This window comes from Macadamia integrifolia, chromosome 3 (assembly GCF_013358625.1).
Source record: "Macadamia integrifolia cultivar HAES 741 chromosome 3, SCU_Mint_v3, whole genome shotgun sequence".
NCBI classification, from domain to species: Eukaryota; Viridiplantae; Streptophyta; class Magnoliopsida; order Proteales; family Proteaceae; genus Macadamia; species Macadamia integrifolia.
In genome coordinates, this window is record NC_056559.1 from 9689631 (window position 1) to 9705537 (window position 15907).

Here is a 15907-nt window from a genome sequence, read left to right on the forward strand (position 1 = left end):
ATTTTTCTCCCTGCGATTCTTTTCCTTTACTGAAAACCAAACAATGTACACAGATTGATTCTTCTTCCTCGTACAATCTAGGAAGATATATATTGAACCAAACAAAGCCATTAGAGCTATTGAAAGCAAACTTCACAACCAGAGGATATCTAGAAATGAATATAAATGCTAAAAAGCGAAAAAGATCTTTTAAGATGCCTAATCTCAAAAATCAAAGATCAGAGTTGGAAGAATAATAGTTGGAGAAGGTTTCCTAAATCGATTGGAAAACTGAGAGAAACAAAATCTGAATCTTGTAATTAGTTAGTCAAATAGATAGCAAGAATCAGTAGAGTTAAATTAATGCTTAACCCCAAAAATGGAACTATAACTAACCTGAAAATTAAACTAGAACATGATTCTAACAACATAGCAATCACAGGGAAGACAATTCAGAAAACCAAACTTATATGAGATGGAGGGATTGAATAAGCCTTCTTGAGATATCACCAGTGGAGAAGAATCGCCCGAGAATCGCCTGAGATATCGCCGGCAGAGATAAAATGAAGTGATTTACCTACCTGAGATATCACTGGCGGAAAAGAATCGAAGGGAGAAGGATCCATTTGGTTCCTCTCAGCGATTCCTCCTAGTCTTTTGATTTCCTTCAAAACACTTGCTACAACACAAGTACTAAACGCGTCCCTCTTCCCTCAGAATCGTCACCTTCATTTCAATATAACCAAGTGTCAACCATCTAAGTATGTGCTACACGATCTGTAGCACAAATGAGCCGAATCCCAAGGAACTAGAGAACTCTTTTATAGACAAAAGTTGGAAGTTTGATTTCTAATTTTACACTTCACAAATGATATGAATAAAAGAACTCTGCTAGCTAGGCTCCCAGATTTTTTCTAGGGTTATTGGCTTTTGCCCATTCCATACAATAACTGGTCTTATCAATGTTATGTATGACAAGACCATATGTCATTTTTTAGTCTCTGAACCTTAGTTTGTTCGATACCCTATTTAACACATCTTTTCTTTCGCCCTAGGTTTGGCTACTTCGTATCCAAACCTTATATTTTCCTTCTTTTTAATTTGAATGAAGTTATGTTTACTATATAAAGAAAAAAAAAATGGGAGAGGAATAGGTATGCTAGCATAGTACCTAGGAATTAGGAATGCTAGCAGGATATTAGGCATTGGATTTGATCAATTTAATTCCAATCCTTAGATTTGCATCTTACTTTATAAGAGAAAAGTAACTCAATATGTTAAAATACACTGGCAATACTGTACTATTTGTCTTGATAAATTCAAATACATTACTCTAAAAAAGGTATACTCTCTGCAACGTCCCTTTCAGCCATTTGATTGCTCCAACGTGCATCAGTACTCAAGTCAAGGAAGGAGAGAGGAAGAGGGGAAGAGAGGAAGAGAGGAAGAGAAGAGTGAAGGTTCGCTGCTATAATCTATAGTCACCGCTGGGAGAGGTGGGAGATAGGAAGAGGGGAAGAGAGGAAGAGAAAAGTGAAGATCTATGGTCGCCGTCAGGGAAACTGGGAGAGAGGAAGAGGGGAAGAGAGGAAGAGAATAGTGAAGAAAAATCTTCTCTTGATCTCAACAGGGATCATCTATGGTCGTTGCCGAGAAAGCTAAGAGAGAGAGGAAGAGGGGAAGATACCAAGAGAAGGAAATTCCTTTTTTTCTTTTTCTGTTTTTAGGCCACACGAAGTGAGGGCAAAACATCCAAAGATTACATATGCAGACCTTTATCAGGTATCTGTTGTAATTAATGCTCTTTCTATCTGTTATCTGTAGATTATGCAGTTTCGTTTCCCAATTATGAGATCTATTGACACTTAGCCTTCCATTTTATTATTATATTTCTTCTTTTGGGTGGGATAGGCATCTGTTATTGTTAAAATGCAAATCAATGCTACGTGAAACTACAATAAATTGCAATTATTACTAGCCAAGGGATTCAGTTTTGTTCTTTTTTACTTCTCTACATACCGGTTCAAGTGGAAGGGCTTCTTCATGCAAATGCTGACCTAGAAAATTGCCTTACATGTGTTAATGGGTGGTTGGGTACTTGTCTATTTGGATATGCATGTACATTTGTGTCTTTGTGTTTTTGATCCTGTTGTGTACATATGCATGTGTGTGTGTGCATACATTTAATCATTTGTTTGCATGGGAACGTGTATGTTCGTGTCCATTTTCATGTGTGGGTATGTGCATGCCTCATCATAGTTTTAGGATGAAAATACACATTATTGTACAATACAACTCTACTCAACTCAATAAAGCCTTGTCCCAACTAAACGAGGTCAGTCACATGAATCCTGTTTTCTCTGTTCAACTTTTTCTAAGGACTTATCATTTGTTAGCCTAGGCACCAATGCTTTGGCATAAAACTAGCTAGGAGGATCCAATTTTCATTCCCAAACTTTGTTGAGCCATCTCTTTGCACATATGTCAATTTAGCTGAGAAGATATTCCAGTAGCTTGGAGGGTTTTGATTTTCACCTTTCGGGCCTCTTTCCTTTTAGTTGTTGATAAAATTTGACTTGTATGATTTATAAGCCATTGGCTGCAGAAGTTGATACAAAATATCTGAAATGAGCTTATTAGTAGTTGTAACCATGTGCTTTGTCACATAACTGCTGCAATTTTAAATGTTGAATAGTTGAACAGTTATGAAAGTTGGCTATAATGATGTTCTATTCTGCTTTCAACTCAGGTTCTTGAATTCATAATGTTCCTTTGGTTTAAAAATTTTTATGCAATGATCTTTGTTGTAAATGGTTTGCAGGGTAGGTCATGGAAATCCTTCTCCATGAGTTGGGAGGCCATTGAAAGGGAAAAAAATCGTCTGCAATTCCAATCTCATACAATTCCGTGAAATACCACCATGAGCGAAAGCCAGAATAGGAGAGAGAAAGAAAGGGAGAGTCCAGTAAAAGACTCGACTCGAGTGGCTCTTGCCTTAGCCAAAATCGGTTTCCAACTATGGCAGGAATACGACACTCACTCATTCTTTGGGGGCGGCTGGTGAGCTCAATCTCGAACCATCGTTGTTAGTTCCTATTCTCTCTCTCTGCACAAACCTCAGATCAATCGAAGCTTTTGTTCGGAATTGAGGGTTAATAAGGGTAGAACATTTATGACCCTAGATGGGAATACTATCCCTAGTCCACATTTTTTGCAGTCACTGCACTGCAGTGAGCATCGGATGACTGGGAGCACCTAGGAAAACACCCCAAGGTGCTCTCAACAATCCAGATCCTCACTGCACCAGTGCAGTGCAGTAGAGGATTTTTATGCTACTATCCCTTCATCAAGGGTGCAGGAAAAATTTTTCCTTTTAGTGTGATATGATGTATAAGGGTCTGACCAGGCCAGGTTGGGCTCAACCCAAAGCACAGCTTAGCTTGAACTGGGCTTAGAAATCTCTGCTCTAACCCACCATGGCTAAAAAGCTTAGTCTAAGCCTTAAATTTTTTATGGTGGGCTTATGGCTCATGATTACCGGGTCAAACTTGCATTCGTAGTACTAGTCTGGATCCTCTCTGGTGTGCCAGTATGTCTATCGCTCATCGGACTGTTGATAGCACTTGGGCACTCACCCTCAAGTACTCTCAGCCATTTGATGCACACTGGCGTGCTGAAGAGGATCTGGGTTCCCTTAAGTACAGTACACAGCTCTCCATTGATAGGAAAATATATCAAAGTCGGTGGACAGTTTCAAGTTATTGTCAAACCATATGTCCTATGGTCCTGCCTACCATTTATGATTTCCCTTTGTATTTTTGACCGTCGAACCTTTGTTTTGCCTCATCTTTTTTTTTTTTTTTAAATTCAATTTTCTATGTGGAAAACTCTTTTGAGTTGAATATTCCTCGTGAATGAAGGGTGGCATCAGCCTTGGTCACAATCACTCCAACTATAGCTAATGATTGTGATGAAAATGAATGGTAGTAATTTTAATAGAATGGCAGCTGTAAGTAATTGCAAGGGCAAATAGTTGTGGTAATAAATTGTAGTTATCTTGATAATGAGTATTAATATGGTGGAAAATGGGTAGGAATCATAAGTGAATAGGAGGAAAGGGTTGAGAGTGGCAATTGAATGCACAAAATGAGAAAGGGAACCAGCCATGAACTCATTTGAGTTAGGTGTAGATAAGAACATTTTAACCAAATTAGTAGTTGGGATGACTTCATTTTTTGTGGGCATTGTTATTCACGTTGTTCAACAAACATTCATCTTTGCCTCAGAGGAGATTGCTGTTGTATTAATTCTAGTTGTTCAAGAACTAATGAGCCATGTTAAGCATGGGCATTTGTATTAATTTCTTTAGTTGTTAGTAATTAATAATTCATGGTCTGTTGTTTTGTGTTAACAACAATTATATAACTGGAAAAATTAATGATCTATTCAATAATCGACCCACCAAATTAGAAGGAGATAAGGATCCACCTCATCCAAATCTTCTCATTTGAATTCTAAAATTCAAATATGATAATCATATCACCAATGTTATCTTTTACATTTGTAATTTTATTTAATTACCTTATTAAATGGGATTCAATCTCCTAGCTGTACCTGAAAAATATCTATATATACTTAATCATACATCAATCGAAATCATTCAAAAACATATTCTTCGTTTTCTAAAAGGAACCATAACTACTGGTATCCATCTCCAACCGGGCCCGCTCCACCTCATAGCCTATTGTGATGCCGATTGGGCTGAATGCCCAATTGATCAACGGTCTACAGGTGGTTTTTGCGTAATTCTTGGCTCCAATCCTATTTCATGGAGTGCTAAGAAACAACCAACGGTTGCGTGATCTTCTTCTGAAGATGAATATCATTGCTTAGCTAAAACGGCTATCGAGGTTGTCTGGCTATGCTCCCTCTTCTGCGAGCTGCACTTCCCCCCCACCAAAATCACAACTATTTGGTGTGATAATATTTCTGCTATCTCCCTTTCGTTCAACCCGGTATTTCATGCAAAAACAAAACATGTAGCCATTGATTATCCCATCATCCGTGAGTTGGTAGGCAGGAAAATACTGAACATTTGTTACATTTCAAGTAAAGATCAGATTGTTGATATTTTCACAAAAAAAACTCAGCTCTCCTCGAATTTGTTTTCTTCAAGACAAGCTTCGCTTACGTCCAGTACTACTCAGCTTGAGGGAGGATGATAACCAACCCACCAAATCAGAAGGAGATAAAGATCCACCTCATCCAAATCTTCTTATTTGAATTTTAAAATTCAAATATGATGATCTTATCACCAATGTTATCTCTTATAGTTGTAATTTTATTTAATTACCTTTTTAAGTGGGATTCAATCTCCCAGTTGTACCTGTAAAATATCTACATATATTCAGTCATACATCAATGGAAATCATTCAAAAACTTAGCCAAAACAATCCTTGTGCAATCTCTTTCACTATTTGAGTATTATATTACTGGTTATGTTATTAATTTTAGGAGAAAGTTTTCATCCATCTATAGAGGGCACTTACAGTTCAGCCACTAACCTAGGGTTCACAAACCTCTATATGGTTTTAGTATTTTTTTCTAAAGTGTCCTCTTGATACCCCTTCCCGCTCATCTGAAGTGTTGAATCCATTCACCGTGCCCTTAGGTCCTTTATTTTATCAAAATATTTTGAATATTTGGAATTAAATTTTAATATATTTTAGAAGTAATATATATATATATATATATATTATATCTTAATTGCTACCTACATTGTAAATTAGTGTTGCATTGCACATACATATATATGTGTAATCACTTTGAAAGGTTTTTCATACACTACAAGTTAAAAGTCTATGATACCAGGTAATCTATTAATGATGGTGCAATCAAAGAATAGATTGAGCATAAATATTCTTTGGGAAAAGAAAAAGATGTTTGGTTGCGTGCCCTTGTGCCAAAATACAAGGGTACGAAATTATCACCTTGCCCCTAAAAAAAATTACATTCATGTTGACTCCCCTGTGTGCATACTCATTGCCCCTTGCTGGTACAAGGTTATATGACCAGACAACGGTCTCTTGCTATAATCTTAATACTGATTGATCGATCCATTTGGGTAAATCAGCCCAATCAATGATCTATGTGAGACGACCATTATTCTTTTATAAGAATATGAACTCTACCTTTGTAATTTGGAACCCATTTTAAGCAGTCATGTACATCACAAAGTACAATTGTGGAAGGTATATCACTTGCAAATATAATATGTCTAAAAAGACACAATATAGGAAGAGGAAGACAATAAAATAATCAAGAAAGCTATTTATTGAACACCTTTAAACTCAAAATATTCATGCAATAGTAAAATCCATTTGATTTACACGGTTAATTTTGACTTAGACTCCATTTGGTATCTTTTCTGTTCCAAAAACGGTTTCATGTCAAAAACGAAAATTTCAGCTTCTGTGTCAAAATGTTGTTTTTAAACGAAAAAATGGTGTTTCAAAATTTCAAATTTTTATCGAGAACGATAATTCGTTTTTTAGTAAAATGGAAAGAAATTGGGAAGATAGAACTCCAATTCAATCTTGTTTTTTCAGTTTTTTTTTTTTTTTTCTTTCTTTCACTTTTTATTCCAAAAAAGCAGAAACAGCCTATAAGTGCACCAAACACTTTATTCCGTTTTTTCATTCCAATAGAACGAAAAAACTCCAAAAATGTTTTTTTAGAATGATACCAAACGGAGCCTTAGGTTTTTAGCTTAGTTTTTTAATAGAACCTTCGAAGTCTCAAGAAATATCACATTAGAGGCCTTCACCTCGTTCAGCCACTGGTGTAGGAAAACTGTCTTTTATATTTAGCTCTTCAACTATTTTTTTTTTTTTAACTTTGTCTTTTATATTTAGCTCTTCAACTTTTTTTTTCTTTTATTTAAAACAACTAAATTTTACATGCAAAAGAAAATGACATAATATATTTTTTTCTCTCTCAAATAATCAACCGTATGGAGGTACAAATGTTGATTGGGAGACCGAAAAAACAAAAAAAAATTGGACAATTCTCGTTTGTACTTTGCTATAATTATATATAGATCATAATGTTTTCAGAAATTACGCCCCCTCCCTTGTATTTTTGAGATTCTCACAAATAAGTTCAATCCATTGGTGGCCATTAAATTGGACCTGTTAAGTGACCACATCACCTAATATCAAATCAATTAATGTCCAAAATACCTTTCTTTATAGATGAACTTACCTATACGCCTTTTGACTAAAACAAAAGAGAGAAGACAACTTTCCTTGATTGTCCTCAGCCTTTTCTCTTTTGCGATAAAAAGTAAGAGAACACAAGAATTGAAAAAATTATCAATAAATAACAGAACACGAGAATTGAAGAAATGATCAAGTAATAAGTTGAAGGATATCAGACCACTTCCGATATCAGCGACGTGAAGCTTGAGCCCTCTTAAATCAACGTACTTGTGCTCTATCTCATCCATTGAGCTTTTAGTTTTGTTTTTCGCCGGAGTTTAAGCAAGTAAGTAGCTAGTAACAACAAGAACACTGCGAGCGAGAGCCAGAATAGGAGAGAGAGAAAGAAAGAAAGAGAGAGAGTCCGATAAAAGACTCGATTCTAGTGGCTTTCACCTTAGCCAAAACCGGTTTCCAACTATGGTAGGAATACGACACTCACTGATTCTTTGGCGGCGGCCGGTGAGTTCAATCTCGAACCACGTTGTTAGTTCTTGTTCTCTCTCTCTACACAAACCTCAAATCAATCGAAGCTTTTATTCGGAATTGAGGGTTAATAGGGGTAGAACATTTATGACCCTAGATGGGAATACTATCCCTAGTCCACATTTTTTGTAGTCACTACACTAGTACAGTGAGCATCGGATGACTGGGAGCACTGGGCACACACCCCAAGATGCTCTTAGCCGTCCAAATCCTCACTACACCAGTGTAGTGCAGTAGATGATTTTTATGCTACTATCCCTTCATCAACGGTGCAGGAAAATTTTTTCCTCATAGTGTGATATGATGTGTATGGGTCTGGCCAGGCCAGGTTGGGCTCAACCCAAAGCTCAGCTTAGTTTGAACCGGGCTCTACTCTGACCTACTATGGCTAAAAATAATTCATGGACTGTTGTTTTTTAACAATCATTATGTATTAAAACAATTCGTCCACCAACATAAGGTTCACAATCCCTATATGGTTTTAGTTTATTCTCCAAAATATCCTCTCGATACCTCCTCACACTCATCATAAGAGCCGAAGTGCTACATTGTAAATTTTTTTTTTTTTTTTTTTGATAGGTGGGGAGGGAAGTAGATAACAACGAGAAAACTCAAACTTGAGACCTCCTGGTGAGCATGGGATTTTTGCATACCACAACTCACCAACTACCTAGACAGTTGTTGTTAGCTACATTGTAAATTAATGTTGCATTGCACATACATATGTGCAATCACTTTGATAGGTTTTTCATACACTATAAGTTAAAAGTCTGTGATACCAGGTAATCTATTAATGATGGTGCAATCAAAGAATGTAGATAGATTGAGCATAAATATTCTTAGGGAAAAAGAAAGTTGTCTGATTGTGTGGTCTCTACGTCAACACAAGAGTGCATGAAATTACCATCTTACCCTTAAAAAATAAAAATAAAAATTCTATTCATGTTGCTACCCCTGTGTGCACTCTCATTACTCCCTACTAACACAAGGGTCACGCGACTAGATAACGATTCTTTGCCATAATCTTAATACGATCAATTTGGGTACATTAGTCCATTTAATCATTTATGTGAAATAACCATTATTCTTCTGTAAAAATATGAACTCTACCTTTATAATTTGGAACCCATTTTCAGCACTCTTGTAGAATCAGAAGGTACAATTGTTAAAGGTATATGATGTCACTTGCAAATATAATATGTCTAAAAAGACAGAAGTTAGGATGAGGAAGACAATTAAATAATCAAGAAAGCTATTCGTTGAACATCTTTAAACTCGAAATATTCGTGTGATAGTAAAATCCATTCGATTTACATTAATTAAAGTTGACCTAAGTTGTTAGCTCAGTTTTTTAATAGAACCTTCCAAGTCTCAAGAAGCACAGCAAAATTTAAAATAAATGGGATGAATTTTATAGTCGGTCCATATTATTCCTCTTGATAATTTCTTTTTTTTTTTTCGTTTTTTTTGAAAGTTCTTCTTGATAAATGACAGATGGTGGGGAAGCACTTATACCACAGTGGAGTGACGTATCAATGAGCTTGGTTTAAGTTTAGGGAGCTCAAGTGATCGACTCCCCTATCCCCATTGAATGGTCGAACACCCATTTCTCTTCATCCTCCACCTCCCTCGGCCCCACCTTCCTCGGCCATAGTGGGCTCCCAATCTCATGACAAGTAGGAAACTGATGGATAGATTAGTGAGGCATGTATTATGATAATTGTAAGTCAAACTTGGTGCTAAATTATGTGACATTTATATTTGGATAGAGTTTTTCCCAATGTACATAAACAAGAATCTATTCACCCCAGGCCTCAAGTAGACAGGGGAGGGGAGAGGAGGAGAGTGGAGGGGGTGGGGTCATATCAGATGCCCACAAGTGCAAGAAAACTTTGTCCTATATATTTAACTATACAACTATTTTATTTTATTTTGTTATTATTATTTTTTTTTAAGCTAGTAAATTTTACATGTAAAGGAAAACAACACAATTTTTTTTTTTTCTTTTTCAAATAATCAACGATAGCGAGGTATAAATGCTGATTGGAAGAATCGAAAAAAATAAATAAATAAATAAAAAGGAAGGGACAATTATGCCTTCTCCCCTGAACCTGCTTTATTGGTGAATTTACTTATATACCCTTGGACTAAAATAAAAAAGGGAAGGCAACCTTCCCTGATTATCTTCAGTACTGTTTGCTCTTTTGAGCTAAAAAAAAAAAAAAAGAGAATACAAGAATTGAAGATATGATCAAGTAATAAGTTCTAGGGAAAAAGGAGAAGCAGAGGAGCTCGGCCATCAATAAGCACTTTTGCTGATTGAAAGGGCACAAGGAACTTATCAGATCTGAGAGTTACAAACAGAAACTCAAAAGAAAACGTGATTAACCTGCAAATCCCCCCCCCCCCCCAAAAAAAAAAAAAAAGAACCCTAGAAATTCTTGACTTGAGAAGATATTGTGCTCTGCAAGAACCCTAACTGATTCATATATGCTCCTCGTGCTGTTGGAGGTGATGCTGATGTTGAAGACCAAGGGTTATCACAAGAAACCTATTTTTTGATAGCAAATGGTGTTCAAAGCTATTATTGCCCCTTCTGCCTTTTGCTTTGCAATGCTCGAAGGGAAGAAAGAGATGTCGGTGAATTTCGTCGGACAGCACACAACTACACTAGAGATATTAGGCTTCCTTTCCTCCTGAGATTGCTGAGATTTGCAGGAAGATGAAGAATCGATATCTCACTGCTCTCTCAATCACCACGCCTAAGGGTTATGTTTAGGTTTAAAACTAACAGCATACTAAGCATACCAACACCGTCATAGCTAGGGAGGGAGCATAATCTCTAAAAATGTTCAGATCTATATGTAATTATGGCAAATCACAGAAGAGGGGGTGTAATTGAACTAAACAAGCAAACCAATTTTTTGTTATTATTAATTTTTTTCTTTTTTCTTTTTCTTTTTTTTGGATAAAAAAGGACACCAAATTATAAAGAATCACAAACTCATTCCAAGGCTTTTCAAGCCATTTGTGGGCATTTGGTGATCAAGAGATTGTCTTGATAAGTATGTCAAGGAACTGGATTCGGCTCGTCTGTAGCACACTTTTGTGCTACAGATCGTGTAGCACATACTAGATGGTTGACATGTGGTTAAATTGAAATGAACGGTGACAATTCCAAGGGAGGAGGGACACGTTTAGTACATGTGTTGCAGCGTGTATTTTGAAGGAAATCAAAAGAATACTTAAGAGGGAGGAATCATAGAGAGGAACTAAATGGATTTTTCTCCCTGCGATTCTTTTCCTTTACTGAAAACCAAACAATGTACACAGATTGATTCTTCTTCCTCGTACAATCTAGGAAGATATATATTGAACCAAACAAAGCCATTAGAGCTATTGAAAGCAAACTTCACAACCAGAGGATATCTAGAAATGAATATAAATGCTAAAAAGCGAAAAAGATCTTTTAAGATGCCTAATCTCAAAAATCAAAGATTAGAGTTAGAAGAATAATAGTTGGAGAAGGTTTCCTAAATCGATTGGAAAACTGAGAGATAAACAAAATCTGAATCTTGCAATTAGTTAGTCAAATAGATAGCAAGAATCAGCAGAGTTAAATTAATGATTAACCCCAAAAATGGAACTATAACTAACCTAAAAATTAAACTAGAACATGATTCTAACAACATAGCAATCACAGGGAAGACAATTTAGAAAACCAAACTTATATGAGATGGAGGGATTGAATAAGTCTTCTTGCGATATCACCAGTGGAGAAGAATCGCCTGAGATATTGCCGGCGGAAAAGAATCGCAGGGAGAAGGATCCATTTGGTTCCTCTCAGCGATTCCTTCTAGTCTTTTGATTTCCTTCAAAACACATGCTACAACACAAGTACTAAACACATCACTCTTCCCTCGGAATCGTCACCTTCATTTCAATATAACCACGTGTCAACCATCTAGTATGTGTTACACGATCTATAGCACAAACGAGCCGAATCCCAAGGAACTAGAGAACTCTTTTATAGGCAAAAGTTGGAAGTTTGATTTCTAATTTTATACTTCACAAATGATATGAATAAAAGAACTCTGCTAGCTAGGCTCCCAGATTTTTTTCTAGGGTTATTGGCTTTTGCCCATTCCATACACTAACTGGTCTTATCAATGATATGTATGACAAGACCATATGTCATTCTTTAGTCTTTGAACCTTAGTTTGTCCGATACCCTGTTTAACACGTCTTTTCTTTCCCCCTGGGTTTGGCTACTTCGTATCCAAATCTTATATTTTCTTTCCTTTTAATTTGAATGAAGTTGTGTTTACTATAAAAAAAATAAAAAAAAAAAAAAAAAAAAAAAAAAAAAAAAAAGGGAGAGGAATAGGTATGCTAGCATAGTACCTAGGAATTAGGAATGCTAGCAGGATATTAGCCATTGGATTTGATCAATTTAATTCCAATCCGATTTGCATCTTACTTTATAAGAGAAAAGTAACTCAATATGTTAAAATACACTGGCAATACTGTACTATTTGTCTTGATAAATTCAAATACATTACTCTGAAAAATGTATACTCTCTGCAACGTCCCTTTCAGCCCTTTGATTGCTCCAACGTGCATCAGTACTCAATTCAGGGAAGGAGAGAGGAAGAGAAGAGTGAAGGTTCGCTGCTATAATCTATAGTCACCGTGGGAGAGGTGGGAGATAGGAAGAGGGGAAGAGAGGAAGAGAATAGTGAAGAAAAATCTTCTCTTAACCTCTGCAGGGATCATCTATGGTCACCGTCGAAAAAGCTGAGAGAGAGAGAGGAAGAGGGGAAGAGACGAAGAGAAGGAAACTCCTTTTTTTCTTTTTCGTTTTTTAGGCCAAACAAAAAGAAGGCAAAACATCCAAAGATTACACATGCAGACCTGATATACCTTGTATCAGGTATCTGTTGTAATTAATGCTCTTTCTATCTGTTATCTGTAGATTATGCAGTTTCGTTTCCAAATTATGAGATCTATTGACATTTGGACTTCCGTTTTATTATTATATTTCTTCTTTTGGGTGGGATGGGCATCTGTTATTGTTAAAATGCAAATCAATGCCATGTGAAACTACAATAAATTGCAATTATTACTAGCCAAGGGATTCAGTTTTGTTCTTTTTTCCTTCTCTACATACCGGTTCAAATGGAAGGGCTTCTTCATGCAAATGCTGACCTAGAAAATTGCCTTACATGTGTTAATGGGTGGTTAGGTACTTGTCTATTTGGATATGCATGTATATTTGTGTCTTTGTGTTTTTGATCCTGTTGTGTACATATGCATGTGTGTGTGTGCATACATTTAATCATTTGTTTGCATGGGACGTATATGTTCATGTCCATTTTCATGTGTGGGTATGTGCATGCCCCATCATAGTTTTAGGATGAAAATACACATTATTGTACAATACAACTCTACTCAACTCAATAAAGCCTTGTCCCAACTAAACGAGGTCAGTCACATGAATCCTGTTTTCTCTGTTCAACTTTTTCTAAGGACTCATCATTTGTTAACCTAGGCACCAATGCTTTGGCATAAAACTAGCTAGGAGGATCCAATTTTCATTCCCAAACTTTGTTGAGCCATCTCTTTGCACATATGTCAATTTAGCTGAGAAGATATTCAAGTAGCTTGGAGGTTTTTTATTTTGACCTTTCGGGCCTCTTTACTTTTAGTTGTTGATAAAATTTTTATGCAATGATCTTTGTTGTAAATGGTTTGCAGGGTAGGCCATGGAAATCCTTCTCCATGAGTTGGGAGGCCATTGAAAGGGGGCATGAAAGCGGCTAGTGGATTTTCTTGGTTAGCATAGGTGGCTATTCATGTCAGGCCTAGCTGAAGAATTCGAAATTTTTTTCTGTTCTAATATTGGGTTATTTCTCCTATTTTGTAAATGTTTTAATGGACTAGAAGGTTCTTTAATGGGTTTGAGTTTGGTGAGGTAGTAGAAAATAGGCCTGGGATTTTCAGTAGATTGGTAGACTTTCTGTTAACCAAATTCTATTTATCTCTTGAGGCTCAAATATAGAAATGGAGCTTTCTATAATTTTTTAGGCTCAAGTATAGAGATGGAGCTTTCTGTAGTGGTATCTTATAATGACTATTTCTGTAATGGATGTACTAGCTTAATTGTTCAAGTATGGTGAAATATCAATTTTTTTTTCTTTTATTTTTTGGTTTGAGTTTCATCTAAATTCAGATTCATGTAATTTTGACAAAGGATTGTTCTGTCCTATGTCTAGCAGCAAATGACATAGGTAGCAACTGATGATATAGCTCTTCTCAGCAACATCAAATTAAGCATCAGCTTTGCTTTAAAAGTTCTTTGAAACCGATGTCCTCACACATTACTTTCAGCAATAAAATTCATTTTTTGTTGGATAATTCTAGCAACATAGGACACAGTTCTTTTCAATGATATCAGATTAACATCCATCGCCTTTGCAAAAAAAAACTCATTTTTTTTTTTTAAAGTTGTGGAGGATAAAGGACTTCTCAACAGATATAAGATCAATCATCCTTAGCTTAAGAGGGTCTTTGAAATAGAACACTGAAAATGATCAAGAAACTTATTTCAATTTCTTCTGAACATGTGTAACACCATAGATGATGTTTTCTATTCTCTGCAATACTAGTTAAAGCTTCATTACATCCCATATTAACAATGCTATCACACTATACCTTAAAAACACTAGAAGTTCACACAAACAACCCATTATCAATGCTCTTACTTGTCTTTAAGCAGTTGAAATCTTGGGTACAATCAGATTTGAATGGGAACTACTAGAGGTTTTACCTGCAAAGATATCAAGTGCAAAGGGAAGCATGAGCATTTGGAGCTACAGGCAGTGCTACATAAAAAAAAGTACTGATTTTTGGGATGAGGTAGGAAGTATATAGTTTTGTCCAAAAGGGTCTTTTGAAGAGGGGCGGTCCTCTTGATTGAGGCTTGAGGGTATTTCTTGTTACCAAATACTTCCATCATCCAGCAACTTAAAACCAACTTTCCAAAAAAGTAGTACTGAGTGTATTTCTTGTTACCAAATGCTTCAACATCCGCATGTTTTTACCTGACTATATCTTTTGTAGAGTCATTTTGGCTTCATTTTCTGCAGTGAAACGAACATACACATGTACCTCTTTAATGACCTACTCTTATGATCACATAACTCTCACTGTTGGATTTCAAACAAAAATAAAGTGGCAAGATTCTTCTTTAAAAAATGGCAATTCATAGCTTTTAGGTTCAACACTTCCTTTTATTTCAGAACACGGTGCACTGCAGGTGGAAAATTCTGCAATGTCATCATTTTTGGAGGAAGTTGTGAAAATATGGAATCACTAGAGATGGTCGATAAATTCAAACTGAAGTTAGAGAAGCATCCACACCCAACCAAAATTTCGTGGTTTTTGAAAGGAAATGAGGTGCTAGTCGACAAGAGATGCTTGGTCACTTTCTCCATTGGAAAATCCTACAAGGATGCAATTTGGTGCGATGTCGTACCAATGGATGCCTATCACCTCTTGCTTGGGCAACCATGGCAATTCGATCGTAAGGTGATTCACGATGGAGAAAAGAACACACTTCCTTTTATTTTTTTTCCTGCAAACCAGGTTCTACATTCTCAAACAGCATGAACCAGATGTATCTCGTACTTTATTAAGAACCAGTACAATAAAAAAGAAGAAGCTAGTTAAGTACATGGTCATATAAATTATAACAAGCATCACTGACAAAATCATTATATGAATGGATACATTTCTTAATGAAGTAAAAACATTTCTCAGTGAAGTAAAAACATTTCTCAGTGAAGGTTAGTAATCACAGCACATTCTTTAGTTTTCTAAAATAATTAGAATCTTGATGGATTCGAACCATCATACCCTGGGTAACTCCCAGGTGCTCTTCCATTTTGAGCTAAAGATCCACCCAACAATCTAAAATAGTTTGAAAAATCCAGATTAGAACATCACATAATTATAATTCCAATGAACTATTCAACCACTTGAGGAGTAACATTATTTGAACAGAATTATAGCCAACATCATCTACACTAAATTCTTGAAATTAAGGTTATAAAAGTTCACTGCCCCAATACAATTATTATAGATTTGGAGAGGAATGAAGTGTTTCGTTTGGATCATCATGC

The 15907-nt window shown here is 36.0% G+C and overlaps 1 long non-coding RNA gene across 1 annotated transcript; it reads left to right on the top strand.

The window, feature by feature from the left end:
• Positions 1 to 1722: 1722 nt before the first annotated feature.
• LOC122072954 lies at positions 1723 to 13926 on the top strand. Its single transcript, XR_006138615.1, has 2 exons — positions 1723 to 1761; positions 13482 to 13926. It is a non-coding gene; the product is annotated as an uncharacterized LOC122072954 (long non-coding RNA).
• The last annotated feature ends 1981 nt before the right edge of the window (positions 13927 to 15907 follow it).